Here is a 20,610-nt window from a genome sequence, read left to right on the forward strand (position 1 = left end):
ATGGACCGACCAGTCAATGCCCATGTTCAGCGGGGAAGCAATTACAGAAGCCAGACCTGCTACCTTCTGCAACCCTCAATGACCCTGGGTCCATGCTCCCAGAGAGATAGAGAATGGGAAAACTATCAGGGGAGGGGGTGGGTTATGGAGATTGGGTGGTGGGAATTGTGTGGAGTTGTACCCCTCCTACCCTATGGTTTTGTTAATTAATCCTTTCTAAAATAGAAAAATAAATAAATAAATAAAATAAAAATAAAAAATTAAATTAAAAAATAGAGAAAGCTGAAGAGTCTCAACCTTAGGAAGTATTTATTCTATTGCAGCTTATTTGTGCATGATTCCAATATTCCTGGTGAAACAATTTTATTTATTTTCTCTAGATAGAAGATTAGACAAAACAACAAAAAACAGGAAAGACGCCAGAGTAACACTCATGAAGGTTCCCTTTTCATGTCTAGCTGTGCTGTCAGGGCTTGAAACTCAATATCTAGCTGTGACAAAGTTGCACTTACAACACGAGATATGTGTTGGTATTCAATAATTATTTCACAGGGTCTTTATGGTGGCATACCAAGTGGAGACCACAAATGATCACCTGTGAGAACTCAGATGTGTTCAAGACCCATCTCTCCAACAGCTGTAGAGAGAAGTCTTCACCCCGCCCCTTTACTTGTATCTATTTATATCTGTATCTATCTATCTATCTATATATATATAATGACATTCAACAACGGTGACACTGGGTCTCAGTGATAATACTAAATGGAAAGTTAGAGATTTAAGAGTAAGTGGCTGGAGAAATAGCATAGTGGTTATGCAAAATACTTCCATACTTGAGGCTCTCAACCCCAACCATCAAGGTACACCAGAGTTGAGCACTATGCTGGTCTCTCTCATTGAAATAATTAAAAAATATATAAATAAAATAAGAGAGTCCTGCTTCCCCAGAGCTCTGCCCCACTACAAAAAGAGGCATACAGGCTGGGAGTATGGATTGAAATGTTAATGCTCATGTGCAGTAGGGAAGCCATTACAGAAGCTAGACCTTCCACTTTTTGGACCCCATAATGGTCCTGGGTCCATACCAACAGAGGGATAAAGAATAGGAAAGTTATCAAGAGAGGGGATAGGATATGGAACTCTGGTGGTGGGAACTGTATGGAATTATAATCCTCTTATCCTATGGTCTGGTGTGCATTTCAATTTATTTTTTAAAGATTTTATTATTGTATTCATGAGAAACAGAAGAAGAGAAAGAGCCAGACATCACTCTGGTACCTGTGCTGCCGGCGACAGAACTCAGGACCTCATGCTTGAGTGTCTAGTTGCTTAACTACTGTGCCATCTCCCGGACCACAGCATTAAAATTTTATAAATAAAAATTACATAATAAAAAATGTGAAAATAAATAGTAGGGCGGGGGAGATAATGAAAAGTTTCTGCCTTGTCTCTCAGGTTCCAGGCTCTCTTCCCTGACCCAACATTAAGCCAGAAAAGAGCAGTGCCCTGGCAGAAAGATAAAGACATACAAAAAGAAATATGATGGGAAAAAAAGAAACAGTAAATGAAACGTGTATCAATTAAAATTCAACTTATTCAAGAGGAAAAAGAAACAGACATTGATGTTGGCAAGTCACTTACCCAAAAAACTACCATCTCTTCCTCTTTCCCTGAATGTCTTTCAGGCCAGAAAATGGAAGATCAATCACAGCAATAGCTTGAGACTCTGTTTAAATCTAGCAGCACAACCTCTTCACTGGACAGTATGGACCCTAGATCGAAGATACTGTAGTGAATAAAAGGTACAATACCCTAGTTGTGCAATGGAAACAGAAGAGGTTATGGAAAGATTTAATGAGTTATTCTGTCTATTAGGACCATGACAAAGCCCACAAATTCTACTGACATCTCCTTCCAACCTTTTAACTTTTCTTCAACAAAAACATCCACAAAAATCTAGTAAATGGAAGTCAAGCGGTAGCGCAGCAGGTTAACTTCAAGTGGAACCAGCCTAAGGATACCAGTTTGAGCCCCTGGCTCCCCACCTGCAGGGGAGCTTCAAAGGGGCGAAGCAGGTCTGTCTTTCTCTCCCCCTTTCTGTCTTCCCCTCCTCTCTCCATTTCTCTCTGTCCAATCCAACAACATCAATAACAACAACAGCAACTACAACAATAAAACAACAAGTGAAGCAAAAGGGAATAAATAGGGCAGGGGTAGATAACATAATAGTTATGCAAACAGACTCCCATGCCTGAGGCTCCAAAGTCCCAGATTCAATCCCCTGCACACCATAAACCAGAGCTGAGCAGTTCTAAGTTATCAGTTCAAAAAAGAGAGAATAAAGTATTGAAATAATAATAGCGACTGAGCATCTCCAATGCCAAGGTTTGCCCCGACCGTCGTCGTGGCGGCACGTGAAGAGACAGCAGAGTCGCTGCACAGGATCCTGCAGCGGGACCAGCTCCAGCAGGCCAGTCCCGCCCGGCCGCAGACACGCAGCTGGCGGCCACCTGCCCCCGCACAACACGGCAAGCACCGCGCGGACTTGGGAACCTCAGCCTACAAGCTGCCTCCAACCATTGTTTGACCTGTTAAAAGGAAACAAACAGCCCTCCTCAAGACGTAAGTTAACTCCCGAGGCCTGCTTGGCACTGGAAAGGGTTAACCAGTCCCTCCAGGACATGCACCTTATTCGATTCATTCTCCCCCTCCTCTCCGGTAAACCTTCTAATCTTTAACTCCACCCCCACAGTAGTGGGGGCATTATGGCAGAACCACGGGGTTCTCGAGTGGCTTCACACACCAGTAGGTGGAGCTCCAAGACTCCTCACTGAGATAGACACATTAGCATTCATGGTTCGCCAAGGAAGAAATAGATCTGTGCAGGTCTTAGGGAAAGAAATGGATTTAATTATTCTTCCCTTTTCTCTCACAGATACAGAGTAGCTCATACGCCATCATTCCCGCTTTGCCATAAACTTCGTGGGGTTTCCTGGACAAATAGATAACCATTTTCCTTCTAATAAGTTGATAGACTCTTTACTTCTTTTGCCCCTACTAGCACCTAAAGTTTTCTCTCGAGATCCCATCCCCTCTGCTCCTACAGTCTTTAATGATGGTGGAGAAAAGGGAGCTTCTGTGGTTATATATTACCCAGACAAACAATCTCCTAAACCTCTCTTTACTGAGCTTCCTGATAATTTCCCTCAGCACAAGAACTTTATGCTGTTTTCCTTGCATTAAAAGCTGTACCAGAATCCTGCAACCTTTTTTCTGATGGTGTCTATACTGTTAATTTACTTCCATGGCTTGCTCGTTCTGATGTGAAAATTGATGACCATCCACTTCCCCCTCTCTTTATTCAAATTGCCTCTACGCTCTGTTCTCGAACCCAACCACTGTATATTCAACACTTTCGTTCCCACAGCCCTCTTCCTGGTTCCCTGTGTGAAGGGAATGCTGCAGCTGACCGCCTTGCCTCCACAGGAACTCTCCTAGTCTCTGTCTCTGATCCTGCTGAGATCATTCCCTAACCCATGTTAATCTTAAAGGTCTTTGAGCTCAATTTCCCGATGTTCCTTTACCACAGTTGAAACATATCCTTGCTACATGCTCTTCCTGTGCAAGATTCAAAAACACCTGCTATGCAGACTCTTGTGGTTAATCCCCGAATCTTAAAAGCTAATGCTCTTTGGAAAATCGATGTCACCCACATACCAAACTTTGGCAAACAAAAATATGTATTTGTCTCAATTGATACCTTTTCTAAATTTATGTGGGTGACAGCTCAGATGGGAGAAAGCTCTAAAAAGCTTAAAAGCCATATGCTCTCCTGTTTTGCTGTGATGGGTTTACCTCTTCAAGTGAAAACTGACAATAGGTGTGCGTTTACCAGCAAACAATTTAAAGATTTTTGTTCCCTCTGGAACATTACTCATACCACAGGCAAGCCCTATAATCCACAGGGACAAGGCATTGTTGAGAGGGCCCATCAAACCCTTAAGGCTCAATTAAATAAAGATAAAGGAGGAATGTACCCTCCCAACATCCAGCTAGTAAAAGCCTTAACTACATTAAATCTCTTTAATATTTACAATAACTCGGACTAACCTCCTATTATTCTTCACTGGCAAACACCATCTACTCTCCCAGTTATTAAGGTCAAATGGAAAGACCCAATGATAAAATTTGGAAAGGGCCTGATCCTCTATTGACCATGGGAAGAGGGTTTGCATGCGTTTTCCCACATAATTACTCTAAACTGTCTGGGTTCCTGCCCACCATGTCCGACAATACCCTCATGATGGCACTGCTATCCCTGAAGAACAAGAAATAATACAAGAGGACTAGATACAGGATACATCCCAGGATCCATAATATGACATGGCAGAATCTGGAAAATCTGGCTCACAGAGCCCTCTCTCCTACCCCTTCTCTTGATGTCCTATGTTATGACTGGCCAGTTGTGATTTGTGAGTGAGTGTGTTGAATGACCAAAAATTTTTGTATAACCCATCTGCTCAGAGTACTCTAAATGTTAAAACCATTGTCACTAACATGTGTGAACTCTCTAAGTAACCTGAGTCTGTATATAGTCGAAAGTAAAAATAGTTAAAAAATCAAAATATATATTTTAGCCAAAATTGGTCTGACGATCCTGCTGTAGAGACTGCTATGAGAGGTCACATTAGATGACCTTGAAACAAATCATAAAGATATTTAAACCAATTATAGTCATCAAGGTATCAATTATAGTAAACCTTTAACTTGTTACAAGTTATATATTTTTTCACAAGTAAGTGACTACCGCTATCAAGCCTTCATATGAAGAATCATCTATTCATATGGTAAGGTACTAAACTATAAGAAGTTCCTCCATACTCAACCTATGTGAATTAACAACATTCACATATTCTTGTACACTTAACTGGTGTATCTTGTCTTGCCACCATAGGCCTACCTTTGTCAGACAACAATTTAAAGATGTTTCCTTTTATAACATCACTCATGCCACAGACATCCCTTACTACCCCCAAAGACAAATGGCTGTTCCCCTGGACATCACATCCACTGACTGCTTCCCTTAGACTTGAGATATGATCCCACCTCTTCATACCAATGGATACATTCCCCCTTCCTTACCTGTCTACCCTTAGTTGTGGGATCCTTGCTTGTTTTACTTCTTCTGCTCACAGTAGGTCCTATAATTCTTAACAAGCTCATGGCATTTTTGCAGCAACAGACTGATGTCATAAAGATGCAACCTGTACAAGCTCACTATCATAGGCTGGACATGGCAGAATATGGGGTTGCTGCGGAGGATTTGCCCCCATGTAGAGGGCTGGCTAGCCAATGATGGTGAAGGGGAAACTAGCGCTATCCAGTCAACCTAAGACAGGGCACCTGGTACTACTGGGCAAAAAATGACCAGGTGTTCCAATGATGGGTAAGAAGGAAGGCTGATCCCCAACCTAAGACTGGCACAGTCCACCGTGCCACAAAACAAAGTCCACCAAACATCAAAACATGATATAAGAAAGGGGGACATGTGAAGAGCCACATGTGCCCTAAAGGTTGCTATTGGCATGGCCATAGAGTCTTTGTTAAAAGATAAGTTCCTGGGAGTCGGGCGGTAGCACAGCAGGTTAAGCACACATGGTGCAAAGTGCAAGGACTGGCATAAAGATCCTGGTTCAGGCCCCTGGCTCCCCACCTGCAGGGGGTTTCTTCATAATTGGTGAAGCAGGTCTGCAGGTGTGTCTCTTTCTCTCCTCTCTCCATTTCTCTCTGTCCTATCCAACAACCACAATATCAATAACAACAACAATAATAATTACAACAATAAAACAAGGGCAACAAAAAGCAACAAATAAATAAATACTTTTAAAAAAGTTCCTGCTTCCCTACACCTTAGAGTCTTTGTTAAAAGATAAGTTCTTTTTTCCCGTGAATCACCCAGGACCTTCCAGATAATGGCTGATTACCATGACAAATAATAATAATAATAATAAACAAATAGGAAAGATACATCCCCCCAATACTCAGTAGGCTAAGGCACCAAACCTCTTTTTCTAAAAAAAAAAAAAAAATTCAAATCAGATGCCCTGCTAAACACGAGAAGCAGATTGTTTGTGTTTCTTCCACAGGAATCCCAGAAAAAAACATCTGGACCCCTGCACACTCTGACATCACTAACTAGATGGCATGACTACAGTGGCACACCCCCCGAAACCCTAGATGTCACCTGACGCGATCTGAAGAACCTGATTCACAGACTCCAAGGACAGAACTTTTTTACTGCCTGTCTGCCTTTCCTGCTTCTGCTTTGTTGGTCACGTTTTGGCGGTTCCAGCTTACTCTCTACAGAAAAGCAGAATCCCAGCGGCTGACCTTCCTCATGCAGCATTTTATCCCCTGCCATTTCTCCCCCTAGTCGCTTACTTTGGACTGAAACTTCTATCGGACTTGCTGGTGTACCCTTTGGACACATTAGACAATTTTACAGCAGTTTCCTTCCCTTCACGTTGCTGGTTTTTCATAGACTGATCCTGAGTAGTTCATAGACTTTACAGACTGTTGCCCTGGCCATTAGATAAAAAGAAAGGGGGAGATGCTGGGTAATTGTACAGATGCAGTCACATCTGCCATGTTGTAGCCTCAGGCTACTGCTAGTTCCCGCAAGAGTTGGGACGTTCTCAGAGTGCCTGTTATGGCCATGTTGTGCCCTCAGGGCATTGTGTATTTCCCCACGATATTTGGAGTGCTTTGGTTACTCCACCCCCTCCCATTCTCACGAGAGTTATTATCCTATCCTGGAGTGCTATGGTTACTCCTCCCCCTTCATATTCTCGTGAAAGCTGCTCCTATAAAACACCTTCTTCTTCTGCATCTTGCTCTCTTGACAGTGCTCCACTTCAATGTTCAGACGCAGGAAAGGTTACTGTGTGAGGCAGCCATTTTCGCTACCTCCACATGGCCCAACCTGCTTCTCTCACACCCAACTCTGAGGTGTCAGTGCAAATAAAGATTTGTGTTTCCTTTTCACCCTGGACCTCCTCTCTCTCTTCCCTGCATCGCAAAACAACACATCAAAATTCAGGCATACCATGTAGATGCTCATAAGAAAGATGAATATTTACAGACTAAATATAATAATGAGGTTGATAAATTAGCAGATCTTATAGGAAAAATAGGGAATGGAGATTGACAGAAAACACAGGAACAAAATTAAAGTTAAAAGGGGATACCAAGATTAGACCCATCACACTACAGGAAATCTTAGAAGTTCATGAGTTTTTAGGGCATACCAGAAATCATGGAACACAAAAGTGGTTTAAAGAAAGGAATGCTAAAGTCATTTGGCACATGGTAAAGGAAGCTATCAGGTCCTGTAAGAATTGTCCAAATGAACAAATAGATTTTCTCATAGATACCCAGGACAAACTGCAATAAAATTACATCTTTTTTTTCTTTTATAATTTTATTTATCTTCCCTTTTGTTGCCCTTGTTTTTTTATTGTTGTTGTAGTTATTGTTGTTGTAGTTGATGTCGTTGTTGTTGGATAGGACAGAGAAATGGAGAGAGGAGGGGAAGACAGAGAGGAGGAGAGAAAGACAGACACCTGCAGCTCTGCTTCCCCGCCTGTGAAGCGACTCCCCTGTAGGTGGGGGGCCGGCTTCTCGAACCAGGATCCTCATGCCAGTCCTTGCGCTTAGCGCCACCTGCGCTTAGCCCGCTGCGCTACCACCTGGCTCCCATAAAATTACATCTTAACCATACTCTACAAATGGATTGTATAGGACCCCCTAAAACAGTACACTGACAGATATGCTTGTACAATAGTGGATATATGAACAGTTCTAGGATTAGCAAGAAGTGGCAATAGCCCCTCCCAAAATCTGCTATTTTTACTTTATGCAATTGGATATCAGTAGATGGTATTCCAATTGTCATACAGTTAGCTCCATAATCTCAAGGAACACACTTTACTGGAAAGATGATCCAATAATGGGCACAGAACTTAGGTATCATATGGGAATTTCATATGGCTTACAACCCAATAGCAGCAGGTTATGTGGAGAGATGGACTGGGCTCATTAAAGCTAAATTAATGAACAGTAAATATAAAAATCTTGAGGAAGCAGCAGTAAAGACATCTTCTGAGTTAAACAACAGGCCTAGACTCTATAGGGACTCTCCTATTCGAGAGGCAATCAGACAAGTACCTATTTTAGAATATGTGAACCTCCCAGACCAACAACTAATTAGACCAGACACTTGTCTCTACAGGGACAAGAAAACGCAATCACTGGGAAAGGCTGAGATTGTGACCGAAGGTCAAGAGAACACTGCTTGGATTACTAAGGACAAGATGCCTTAAGGTTGGCCTAACTGGACCAAATAGCACAAGAGCATGTGCACAAGGTACATCCTAGTGTTAGTTGTTATTGTGTTTGTTATTTACCTAGGAGGCCCTATTGTGCATGAGATTGCAGCTATCTGCCAGAGTATATATTGCCGGGGGCCAGCTCCAGCAGATTATGAGGGTTAGCCTGAAGGAGGATGGGCATCGGTGAAGAATGAAGAATGAGAGAAGAGTGAGTTGATGCTGAATCAAGCTCAAGAAGACATCTCTGTCTTACTTAAGCAGAACCTTATTTTTATAGTCTCATAAGGCTTAGATCATTCAAATAAAAACCACCAAGTTATTGATTATTAAAACAAAAATCACCAAGGCTTTGATTATTGAAACAAAAATCACCAAGTAACAACAGCACAGGTAGGGAACACCTCCTGCTTTGTGGAACATTTACCCTATGTACTAATGTTGTTCCTATTATACAATCATTTTGGCAGAAATATTCACAGTCTCACATATGTCTGGAATCCAGGATGTGATCAGTACAGAGCTAGGGTAGCCCCTTATCATCCTAATAAGATATATATGCTGGTAACTAATGACTCAGGTAATACTAACAGGTCTGAGAAAAATACACTGAAATATCATTTCTCAGAAGTATGGACCAATAAGAGAGATACCATGGTAATATACTCCACACACTGGAGGACACCTAGCTACATACATCAGATGGCATTAAAGCTACTAACAGGGGATGTGGTTCAAGCAGTTTTTACTTTACATCCTTTTGATATGTCTATGAACATGATGCTATGAAGAGGATTCTTCTCCATGGTTGTCAAAAATGCTTGGGATGATGACAACAGGATAATTTACAATGGGTCTGCAGAAGCAATGCAAGGGAAGGATGAGGAATTTAGTGAATCAGTCATTGACACTGAATCTGCAGATCCATGCAATCCAAGGAGTGGGACTGCATGTAATAAAGGGGAATAAGTAAATGCTGGGAAATTGTGCCAGTGCAGTCACATCTGCCATGTTGTCCCCTCAGGCTACTGCTAGTTCCCTGGAGAGTTGGGACATTCTCGGATTGCCTGTTCAGCCATGTTGTGCCCTCAGGACATTGTCTATATCCCCGCGATATCTGGAGTGCTCTGGTTACTTCTCCCTCCTCCCATTCTCACGAGAGTTATCATCCTATCCTGGAGTGCTATCGTTACTCCTCCCCCTTCCCATTCTCGTGAAAGCTACTCCTATAAAAACCCTTCGTTTACCGCACCTCGTTCTCTTGCCGGAGCTCCACTCTGGTGTTCAGACGCAGGAAAGGTTACCGTGTGAGGCGGCCATTTTCTCTATCTCCACGTGGCCCAACCTGCTTCTCTAACACCCAACTCTGAGGTGCCAGCGTGAATAAAGATTTGTGTTTCCTCTTCGCTCTAGACCCTCTCTCTCTCTTCTCTGCGGCCCGCGCACTACAACACCTGGCACTACAACAAGTAAAGCCTAACTGGTTAAAAGATGAGTTACAGCCCTACCAATTCCATGGGGAAATTTATGCCCCAAGATTTAAAGGACAACATAGAGAGTTATAATGATGAGGAATAGCTTTCTGTGAGTACTTCCCTGGACAACTGGCCCTCATGGGAACAGTGGATAAAAATCATGACTCTAGGGGGTTGGGCGGTGGTGCAGTGGGTTAAGCGCACGTGGCGCAAAGCGCAAGGACCGGCATAAGGATCCCGGTTTGAGACCCCGGCTCCCCACCTGCAGGGGAGTCGCTTCACAGGCGGTGAAGCAGGTCTGCAGGTGTCTATCTTTCTCTTCCCCTCAATGTCTTCCCCTCCTTTCTCCATTTCCCTCCATCCTATCCAACAACAGACAACATCAACAATGGTAATAATAATAACCATAACAAGGCTACAACAACAAGGGCAACAAAAGGTGGAAAAAATGTCCTCCAGGAGCAGTGGATTCATGGCGCAGGGACCGAGCCCAGCAATAACCCTGGAGGAAAAACAAAATAACAACTAAAAAAAAAAAAAAAGAAAATCATGACTCTAGGTGTACATCCTTATCAGATGCCATTGGTCTTAACAGATATTGGGCCACAACCATGGCAATCCAATGCCCCTAAGAAAGCTAAGTTGTATTGTTCACCACAGGGAGCTACCCACACTTCTTATGTTGTACCAGGGTACCATAAAGGCAAGAGAGAGGAACCCGTACAGCTCTTAAATTGGTGGCCACAAGGTGTAAATCATGGAAACTTACCATGAAAGGAGTTCATGAGATACAACATACAGGACTACCATATTATTTCTATCATATACTACCTCTCATTAAGATGGACTTTGGACACCATATATCACATGTAATACCTCTTAAAAGGCAGAGTTTGGACCTCAAATTGCCAGGCACATGCTCTCTGGGTTGGAGAGAACTGGGCCAGAACCAACCTAGGCTGCTGCTTACTCAGCAAAGAGGGAGAGGAACCAGGAACTTTTGGTTGAGAGGGAATGCAATGTAATTCTGCCATTATTGGTCAGAAAAGAACTGCCTTTATACCTTCCAGAATGGAATTGCCAGGCCAGAAAAGGAAATGTGTAGGATAGGGGGTGGAGAGGAAAAAAAGAGCATGAATGTAGCAAGCTTCCATCTAACCAGTGGGGATTAAATCAATACCCTGCAGGCCCGGCAGCTCTCAGACAAAACAATGATTATGTAAATAGACCACAGCTTCAAGCAATGGAGCAGGGGGGAGGTGGCGGAATGCGCAACATCAAATATGGCATATGTCTGCCTGGACAGCACTGAAACCCAAACAGGATATGACCAATTTCTTCGCTCAACCATGGGATGTACTATACTATACACCAATGAATGTCCTGAATTGTAACTTAACCCACAGAGCATGTACAGTGGATAGAGGAGCTCTTAACCATAAGAAAGTAAATGACACAGAATTTATGTATTTCAAGACTGCTCATTACGCTAGGGGATGGTTAATTCCACCAAAGGGAAACCCAAAGATAACCAGAGCCCCCATGGCAGTACCCAACCTGAAATTACCTGTAACTATGATACTAACACTATGTGTCAGGCCAATACAGATTTCCTTTCCTCTTACAGCCTTTACAAAAATATTATAAATATTACAAATACATTATAAATATTTTTGTAAATGTTGCAAATATATTCCTAGGCGTAACTTACAATACTCCTCCCCGCAATGGATGGGAAGGAAATATTTACTGTTCTAGCAGCAGGAGCATTTATGGCTGTAACAATAGTTGGAGGCATATTGGGAAGTGGTATTGCAGCCACCCTAATGCAGCCTCTTAGAGCGAACATAGCTAATTTGGAGAGACTGAATAAGGACTCAGTCAGAGGCATCCATGCATTATCTAAAGCATTGGATTCTATGCATATAATTATCAATTCCATGCAGACTGAGATGAAGGCATTGGAGGAGACTTACCAAAAAGAATACAATAGGACATTGTCACTGATAGTGGAGAATCACAATCTAGTGATGTGTCAGATGTACACTTCTACACTCCAGGAGCTAGAAAGACAACTAAATACTTTTTTTAAAAATTTTTTATTTAAGAAAGGATTAGTGAACAAAAGCATACGGTAACTAAATACTTTCTTTACCACTGGAATTGGGAGAAGGACTAGAGAATTTCAAACTAGACTGAACTCTGAGGGTGAATCTTGGTGTGAAGATGGAATATGGAAACCAAGTTTGCTGCAAATATTCTTGGATAATAATTATGTAGCTGATCACACCCAGGTTGTTCCTCAACCCTGGAGTAATGAATGGGTTATACCTGTGGACCATTTATTGTGCACAGATCTGAATACTACTAACACATCAATGTATATACCTGTGAAGGAGTGCCTGCAATTAACACCAAACTTATTTACACATAAAGGCCTCCCCGAGGTAAAATTGGCAACCACAAATTTAGCAAAGGCACTAGTGCCAAAAATGCTTACAAAATTGGGTGATTGCACCTTTTTGATATGTATAGCTGTGCACACTCAACTAGTGTGCACTTATTAGAATAAAACCTCCTTGGAAGAAGTAAGCATTATTTATACTTTGACAAAGGGGTGTTATATACTGACCAATTCTTCAGAGGCCACAGTGCATTATACCACCCTGATCACCACTCTACACTATGAAGAGAAGCATTATTTTGATACGAGCAAACCATTTGACTTTGAACTAGACTGGGAAAATTACAACCATTTTATTACAACTGCTAATGAATTATGGGGTATTGCCACAAGGAAAGAGAAACAGTTAAAAAGTATACATATATAGAAAATAGAGAAACAGGAACAGTTGCTCAAGGCAAAGATCCATGATGCACATGAAACTGTGCGAGTATTACAACCCAACACCTTTATACACAGATCCACTAGTACAGCTATTAAGAGATGCTCACTTGTGGATGTTCTGGCCCGAGCGTTGCAGCTTGATTTTCTGTGTATACCTATTTGTGATTGGTGGTATTGGGTGAAAGAGATGTTTTGGATCACTTGTGTAATTGATATTCTAGCATTGACAGTCAGAGTTTGCATTCCAGTGTGCCACAGTTGCTGTGACTATGCCTATTAGGTCTTGAAGACACGGCAGGAAGGAACATCCGTGGGACTCCGGGTGGAAGTGTGATCTGGGAACACAGAGTAATCAATTTTGGTTTTTCTATAATTGTTACAAAATGCATCTTGAAGGCTTACTGTTTTGTTTCATATATACAATGTCCAATCGAGACTGTAGAAACATTTTTCCTAAGGAAATTCATTGCCAATTTTGTACATATATACACAGTATTATGTTTTGGAAAACTTACTCAAAGCCAGGGCAAGAAGATGAAGACCAGTTTGTCACTCTAGCACACCATCTGATATGGCATGACCCATTAAATCCTAAGAAATGTGTACAGGGACCCTCTACTACAGACAGCAACCTGGGCAGCAGGATTGTGAGCCTGTTACACAGGTAAAGGATGATATGGGTCATGGCAACGACCACATCTCTGTGACAACGTGAGGCCGCCAGCAGTGTGTTTGTGCCTCTGTGCATCTGTGCATCTGACACAACAGTCACTAACTGCAGTGGCTGCTGAGCTCTCAGAACCTCATCAGCTCAAATGCTTCTGCCTGAAGTGTCAACCAAATGCCAGACGTTCACAATTATGCTAGCTATTTTTTTCAATGACTAAAGCTGTAAAATCGGCCCCATACCTTCAAATTGACAGGTTGAGATGGCAAGATCTGGGCACAGTGGGTTGAATCGACAGTTAAAATTCATTGGTGTCTTGCAACAAAGGAAATGACTCTGGGGTGGAGGGCAGGGCTCTGGTCCTGGAACATGAGGCAGAGGAGGACTTGGTGGGAGTCGAACTGCTATGTGGACAGCTGAGCATGTTGCATATGTACAAACTATTGTACTTTACTGTCGACTGTAACCACTAGTACCCCAGTAAAGATACTTAAAAAAATTAAAACTCATTCAAGCAATTTTTTTTACTTCCTTCCTGTGGGCATTAGCAAACTTTAGACTCCTGCGGGGAGTGACAGCTATATTATCCTTTATTGGTGAGGCTGGGCAGTGGCGCTCCAAGCTGAGTGACATGGCACATTGCTGGGGCCTTGGGTCTCAGTCCTTCCTTCTCCCATCCCGGTCTGCAGCAGAAGCTTCACGGGCAGAGACAAGGCTGCAGTGTCTCTCTGCCACCTCCATAGATCTTCCTTCCTTTTATTTTTAATATTTTATTTATTGCACGGCAGGCGGTAGCACAGCAGGTTAAGAGCAGGTGGCACAAAGACCGGCGTGTGGATTCCGGTTCAAGCCCCTGGCTCCCCACCTGCAGGGGAGTCGCATCACAGCCGGTGAAGCAGGTCAGCAGGTGTCTTTCTCTCTCCATTTCTCTCTGTCCTATCCAACAACGTTAATGGCAACAATAATAATGAAAACTAGGGCAAGAAAGTGGGAAAAAATGGCCTCCAGGAGCAGTGGATTCGTAGTGCAGGCACTGAGACACACTGATAACCCTGGGGGCAAAAAAAAAGCCTATTTATTAATGAAAAGACAGGAGGAGAAAGAACCAGACAAAACTGTGGCACATCTGTTACTGGGGATCGAACACAGGACCTCATGCTTGAGACCAAAGCCCCATCACTGAGGCACCTCCCAGACACTCCCTTTGCGTTTCTACCTCTATTCACAAATCAGCTAGTAATCATTTTATTTCTGCGAGCACAACTCCGGAGCCTTAGAAAATGATCACAACTACTCCACAAATTATGCATGCCACCACCTAGTCCCTTTCTCTCCTTCTCCCCTCTCAATTTCTCTCTCTGTCCTATCAACTTAAATAGAAAAAAAATGGCCAGCAGGAGCAGTGGATTCACAGTTATGGAACTAAGCCCCAGTCATAACCTTGGTGACAATAAAATACACACTCCTGGTGGCTCAAAGCACAAAGAGTGGCTTAAGGATCCTGCTTGGAGCACCTAGCTTCTCACCTACAGAGGCGTTGCTACACAAGGGTGAAGCAGATCTGGAGGTGTCTTTCTCTCCCCCTCCATTACTCTCCGTCCTATCCAACAATGATGACAAAAACAATAATAAAACAAAGGGCAATGAAAGAGAATAAACAAATGTAAAAAAATCTTTAAAAAAAATTAGACTTTAAATATACACACTCCCAGAGGGATAAAGAACATGGAAGCTTCCAGTAGAGGGCACTCTGGTGGACATGGAACTCTGGTGGTGGGAATCAAGGATCTTGTTAATCATTATTAAACCACTAATAAAATAAATACATGAGTAAATAAGTGAATGGACAAAACAAAAAATCCTTTAATCAAGGGAGTATTGAATTACAGAACTGTTGTATGCAGATGGTAGGTAGCATACAACAACCAGATTCTCATTTCTGCAGCTCCAGAATCCCAGGTTGGTGTCAGCATGCCTCAGCCTCCAGCCGCACATTAAGCTTAATGTGCAGCTTGGCGATACGAAAATCCGGCATGAAGCCCAGCCAGTCTATCTTGGCATTACTCTCGATCGTACTCTGTCATTTCACAAACATCTCATAAAAACTGCAGCAAAGGTGGGCGCGAGGAATAACATCATTGCAAGATTGGCCAGCTCCTCATGGGGCGCGAGCGCTTCCACACTACGATCATCATCTCTGGCATTATGCTATTCCTCTGCAGAATACTGTGCCCCAGTATGGTTCCGTAGCCCCCATGTCCACTTGGTCGATTCTAAATTATATTCCTCCATGAGGATAATTTCTGGAACCATCCGTTCCACCCCGGTTCCATGGCTGCCAGTTCTTAGCAACATCGCCCCGCCAGATATTCGTCGGGATGCGGCATCATCTAAGTTCATTTCCCGTGTCTACACTCGACCAGACCTGCCAATATACGCGGATTATCTTCGCCCACCCTGTCCAACGCTTGACGTCTCGTCACCCAATCTGGTCCCCTATGCCTACACTGAACTTCTCTGTTCCAGACTCTTGGAAACAGAGTTGGCAGTCAGCTAAGGTAAAGATCAAACACCTCATCACAGACCCCTGCAAGCGTCAACCGGCTTTGACCTAGCACGTTTAGATTGGGCTCTCCTCAATCGCTATCGAACAGGCGATGGCTGGTGTGCCGCTATGTTCCATTGCTGGGGAGCCAGAGACGACCCGAAATGCCCCTGCGGCTACAGACAGACTATGACCCACATAGTCAACGACTGCCACCTCTCCAGATTCAAAGGTCTCGAAACTTTACATCAGGCTCAACCTGATGCTGTTGACTGGCTACGAAAGAAGGGCAAACGCTAGAAGAAGCCTCCAGCCTCACTGAGTTCTCACCGCTTTTGAACCCTCTTACCTGGCCCCTTTGAGTCCCTCGAACAGCTGTGATAGACCACAGCTAATTAAAGTCCCACCACGGTCGTTCCATTCATCACTTTTTCTTTTTTCAATTTTCCCCCATTTGTTTTTTAGTTGTTGTCATTATTGCCATTGCTCTAATTGCTGGATAGGACAGAGAGAAATGAAGAGAAGGAAATATGGACACCTGCAGACCTGCTTCACCACTTGTGAAGCGACCCCCTACAGGTGCGGAGCCAGGGACTGGAACCTTGATCCTTATGGTGGTCCTTGAGCTTCCCGCCACGTGCGCTGAACCCACTGCGCTAATGGCGGAACCCTCCTCTCTCCAGTTATCTCTGTCCTATCTAATATCAATAACAACAATAATGACAACAATAAATACCAAGGTCAACAAAAAATACATAAAAAAAAGTTTTAAGATTCTCATATTGTAGCATCCATTCTTATTCCACTGTTTTACATTCACTGGGCCCTCCAGTACAAGTTACTTACTAGGTCTGTAAAGTCATTCAAAAATATCTACACTGATAAGAATTATCTTTTTTTTTTATAAAGGGCTGTCTTTTAAAAAATTTTTTGATTGGGGGCTAGGTGGTAGCACAGCAGGTTAAGCGCACATAGTGCAGGCTTAAGTTGCTTCACAGGTGGTGAAGCTGTTCTGGAGGTGTCTTGCCCTCCCCATCTTCTCCTCTCTCAAATTCTCTGTCCCATCCAATGACAGTAATAACCACAACAAAAGGAAATAAAAAATTTTTTTGATTGTTGTTGTAATTACTATTACTGTTCTTATTGATGTTGTAATTGTTAGGAGAGAGAAATGGAGAGAGTAGAAAACAGAGAGGTGGAGTGATAGAGACATCTGCAGATCTTATTCAACACCTGTGAAGCAACTCCATTTCAGGTGGTGAGCTCAGGGATTAAACCAGGATCCTTATGCCACTCCTTGGCTTGATGCCACGTGTGCTTAACCTGCTGTGTAACTGGCTGACTCCCAAGAATTGTCTTTTTTAAAATTATTCATTCCCTTTTGTCCCCCCTTTTTCTATTGTTGTAACTGTTGCTGTTGATGTCGCTGGATAGGACAGAGAAATGGAGAGAGGAGCGGAAGACAGGGGGAAAGAGGGACCTGCTTCAATGCTTGTGAAGCAACTCCCCTGCAGGTGGGGAGCCGGGGGCTTGAACCAGGATCCTCATGTTGGTCCTTGCGCTTTGCGCTACGTGCACTTAACCAAATGCGCTACCACTTGACTCCCAGGGCAAGAATTGTTTTTCTAATTCCAGTGATCTTATATGTGCAAAAAACATTATCAATTAGAATACATCTAAGCATTGTTGACATCAGTAAGTTCTTAGTACCAAGTATATTTTTCATATATTAGAATTTAAGACAAAAGAATCAAAATACTCATTCTTTACATTTATAGAATAATCAGAGGTATGCGTTCACTTGTATTATGGAACTGTCATCCCTACATTTAAATATATTTACTTATATATTGTAACAAGATGGAGAGATAGAGACACAATAAAACAGAACATAACTACCCACGGAGTGCAGAAGCTCACACCCGAGAACTATTACATTGAACCACTAGCCTCTGCATCATATCTCAGGTTGCATCTTTCTTTCTTAGTACAGTTTATGCTCAAGATTGATTTCCATTGTGAATAGTTTCATGTATTTGAATTTAGTGGAACATCTAATACTTTATTACATTCATGGGGTTTTGCGTCACTGTGAATTCTTTCATGTTTACAAAGAGCAGAATAATAAAATGTTTTCAACACTGCTTATATTCATCAAATTTCTCTCCATTGTGAGTTATTTCATGATGACAAAGATGACAGACTTGAATCATTATTTTGCTGTTTACATCCACTGGGTTTCTTTTCACTGTGAGATCTTTCAAATCTAAGAAAACTGGCTTAAATGAATGTTAGACTACATGGTTACATTCATGAGGTTTCTTTCTCTCCACTGTGAGTTCTTTCAAGTAACTGAAGAAACCTAGAAGCCATGAATCCTTTACCTCATTGTTTATATTCATAGGGTTTCTCTGCACTGTGAATTCTTTCATGTGTCTGAAGATTACTGGATTGCCTGAATGTTTTAACAAAGTTTACATTCATGTTTCTCTCCACTGTGAATTCTTTCATGTGTCTGAAGATAACTGGATGAAATAGATGCTTTACTACATTCTTTACATTCATAGTGTTTCTCTTCACTGTGAATTTTTTTTTTTTAACCAGAGCACCGCTCAGGTCTGGCCTATGGTGGTTCAGGGGATTGAACCGGGGACTTTGTAGTCTTGGGCATGAGAGTCTGTGTGCATAACCATTATGCTATCTATCTTCTGCCCTTCCACTGTGAATTCTTTCATGTTTGAAGACTACTGGAATTAGTGAATGTTTTACTGCATAGTTTACATTCATAGAGTTTCTCACCACTGTGAATACTTACATGTATCCGAAGACTACTGGAACAAGTGAATGTTTTACTAGATTGTTTACATTCATAGGGTTTCTCACCACTGTGAATTCTTTCATGTTCCCAAAGATGACTGGATCTCCTGAATGTTCTGTTACATTGTTTACATTCATAGGGTTTCTCACCACTGTGAATTCTTTCATGTGACCGAAGAAGACTGGAACAACTGAATGTTTTACTACACTGTTTACATTCATAGGGTTTCTGTCCAGTGTGAATTCTTTCATGTTGCTGAAGAGTTCCAGATTGCCAGGATGTTTTACTACACTGTTTACATTGATAGGGTTTCTCTCCACTGTGAATTCTTTCATGTGTCCAAAGATGACTGGAACAACTGAATGTTTTACTACACTGTTTGCATTCATAGGGTTTCTCTCCACTGTGAATTCTTTCATGTTCCCTAAGATTATTGTCATAACTGTATGTTTTACTACACGGTTTGCATTCATAGGTTTTCTCTCCACTGTGAATTCTTTTATGTTGCTGAAGAGTTCCAGATTGCCGGAATGTTTTACTACACTGTTTACATTGATAGGGTTTCTCTCCATTGTGAAGTCTTTCCTGTGTCTGAAGGTAAGTGGATGAAATGAATGCTTTACTACATTCTTTACATTCATAGTGCTTCTCTCCACTGTGAATTCAGTGAATTTGGCTTTTTTTTTTTAACCAGAGCACTGCTCAGCTATGGCTTATGGTAGTGTGGGGGATTGACCCTGGGACTTTGTAGCCTCAGGCATGAGATTCTGTGTGAATAACTATTATGCTATCTATCTTCTACCCTTCCACTGTGAACTCTTTCATGTGACCAAAGATGACTGGAACAACGGAATGTTTTACTACACTACTTACATTCATAGGGCTTCTCACCACTGTGAATTCTTACATGTCTCTGAAGACTACTGGAATAAGCGAATGTTTTACTACATTGTTTACATTCATAGGGTTTCTCACCAATGTGAATTCTTACATGTCTCTTAAGATGACTGGATAAAGTGAATGTTTTACTACAATGTTTACATCCATAGGGTTTCTCTCCACTGTGAATTCTTTCATGTTGCTGAAGACCACCAGATTGCCGGAATGTTTTACTACACTGTTTACATTCATAGGGTTTCTCTCCACTGTGAATTCTTTCATGTTGCTGAAGAGCACCAGATTGCCGGAATGTTTTACTACACTGTTTACATTCATAGGGTTTCTCTCCATTATGAATTCTTTCATGTATCCGAAGATTACTGGAACAACTGAATGTTTTACTACACTGTTTACATTCATAGGGCTTCTCTCCACTGTGAATTCTTTCATGTACTCGAAAACTACTGGAATCACTGAATCTTTTACTACACTGTTTGCATTCATAGGGTTTCTCACCTCTGTGAATTCTTTCATGTATCTGAAGAGTTCCAGATTGCCGGAATGTTTTACTACACTGTTTACATTCATAGGGTTTCTCTCCACTATGAATTCTTTCATGTGTCCGAAGATGACTGGAACGACTGAATGTTTTACTACACTGTTTACATTCATAGAGTTTCTCTCCACTGTGAATTCTTTCATGTACTTGAAAACTACCGGCATCACTGAATCTTTTACTACACTGTTTACATTCATAGGGTTTCTCTACACTATGAATTCTTTCATGTCTCCGAAGATGACCAGCTAGACTGAATGTTTTACTACAGTGTTTACATTCAGAGGGTTTCTCTCCACTGTGAGTTCTTTCATCTTCCCAAAGATGACTGGAACAACTGAATGTTTTACTACATAGTTTACATTCATAGGGTTTCTCTCCACTGTGAGTTCTTTCATGTTTTTGAAGATGAATAGGATAAGTGAATAATTTGCT

At 42.0% G+C, this 20,610-nt stretch overlaps 1 protein-coding gene across 2 annotated transcripts in view; it reads right to left on the bottom strand.

Annotated features, from left to right (window-relative positions):
* LOC132542433 (zinc finger protein 627-like) overlaps positions 1–20,610 on the bottom strand; it is a 62,194-nt gene that overhangs the window by 18,613 nt on the left and 22,971 nt on the right. Inside the window, exon 1 of one of the 2 annotated variants that reach the window (XR_009553447.1) lies at positions 1,642–1,749. The exons of the other annotated variant lie outside the window; for it this stretch is intronic. The gene's annotated coding sequence lies outside the window, so the exon portion shown is untranslated. Of the gene's footprint in view, positions 1–1,641; positions 1,750–20,610 lie in introns of those variants that run through there. 2 annotated transcript variants of the gene reach the window in all.

Source organism: Erinaceus europaeus, chromosome 13 (assembly GCF_950295315.1).
Source record: "Erinaceus europaeus chromosome 13, mEriEur2.1, whole genome shotgun sequence".
NCBI classification, from domain to species: domain Eukaryota; kingdom Metazoa; phylum Chordata; class Mammalia; order Eulipotyphla; family Erinaceidae; genus Erinaceus; species Erinaceus europaeus.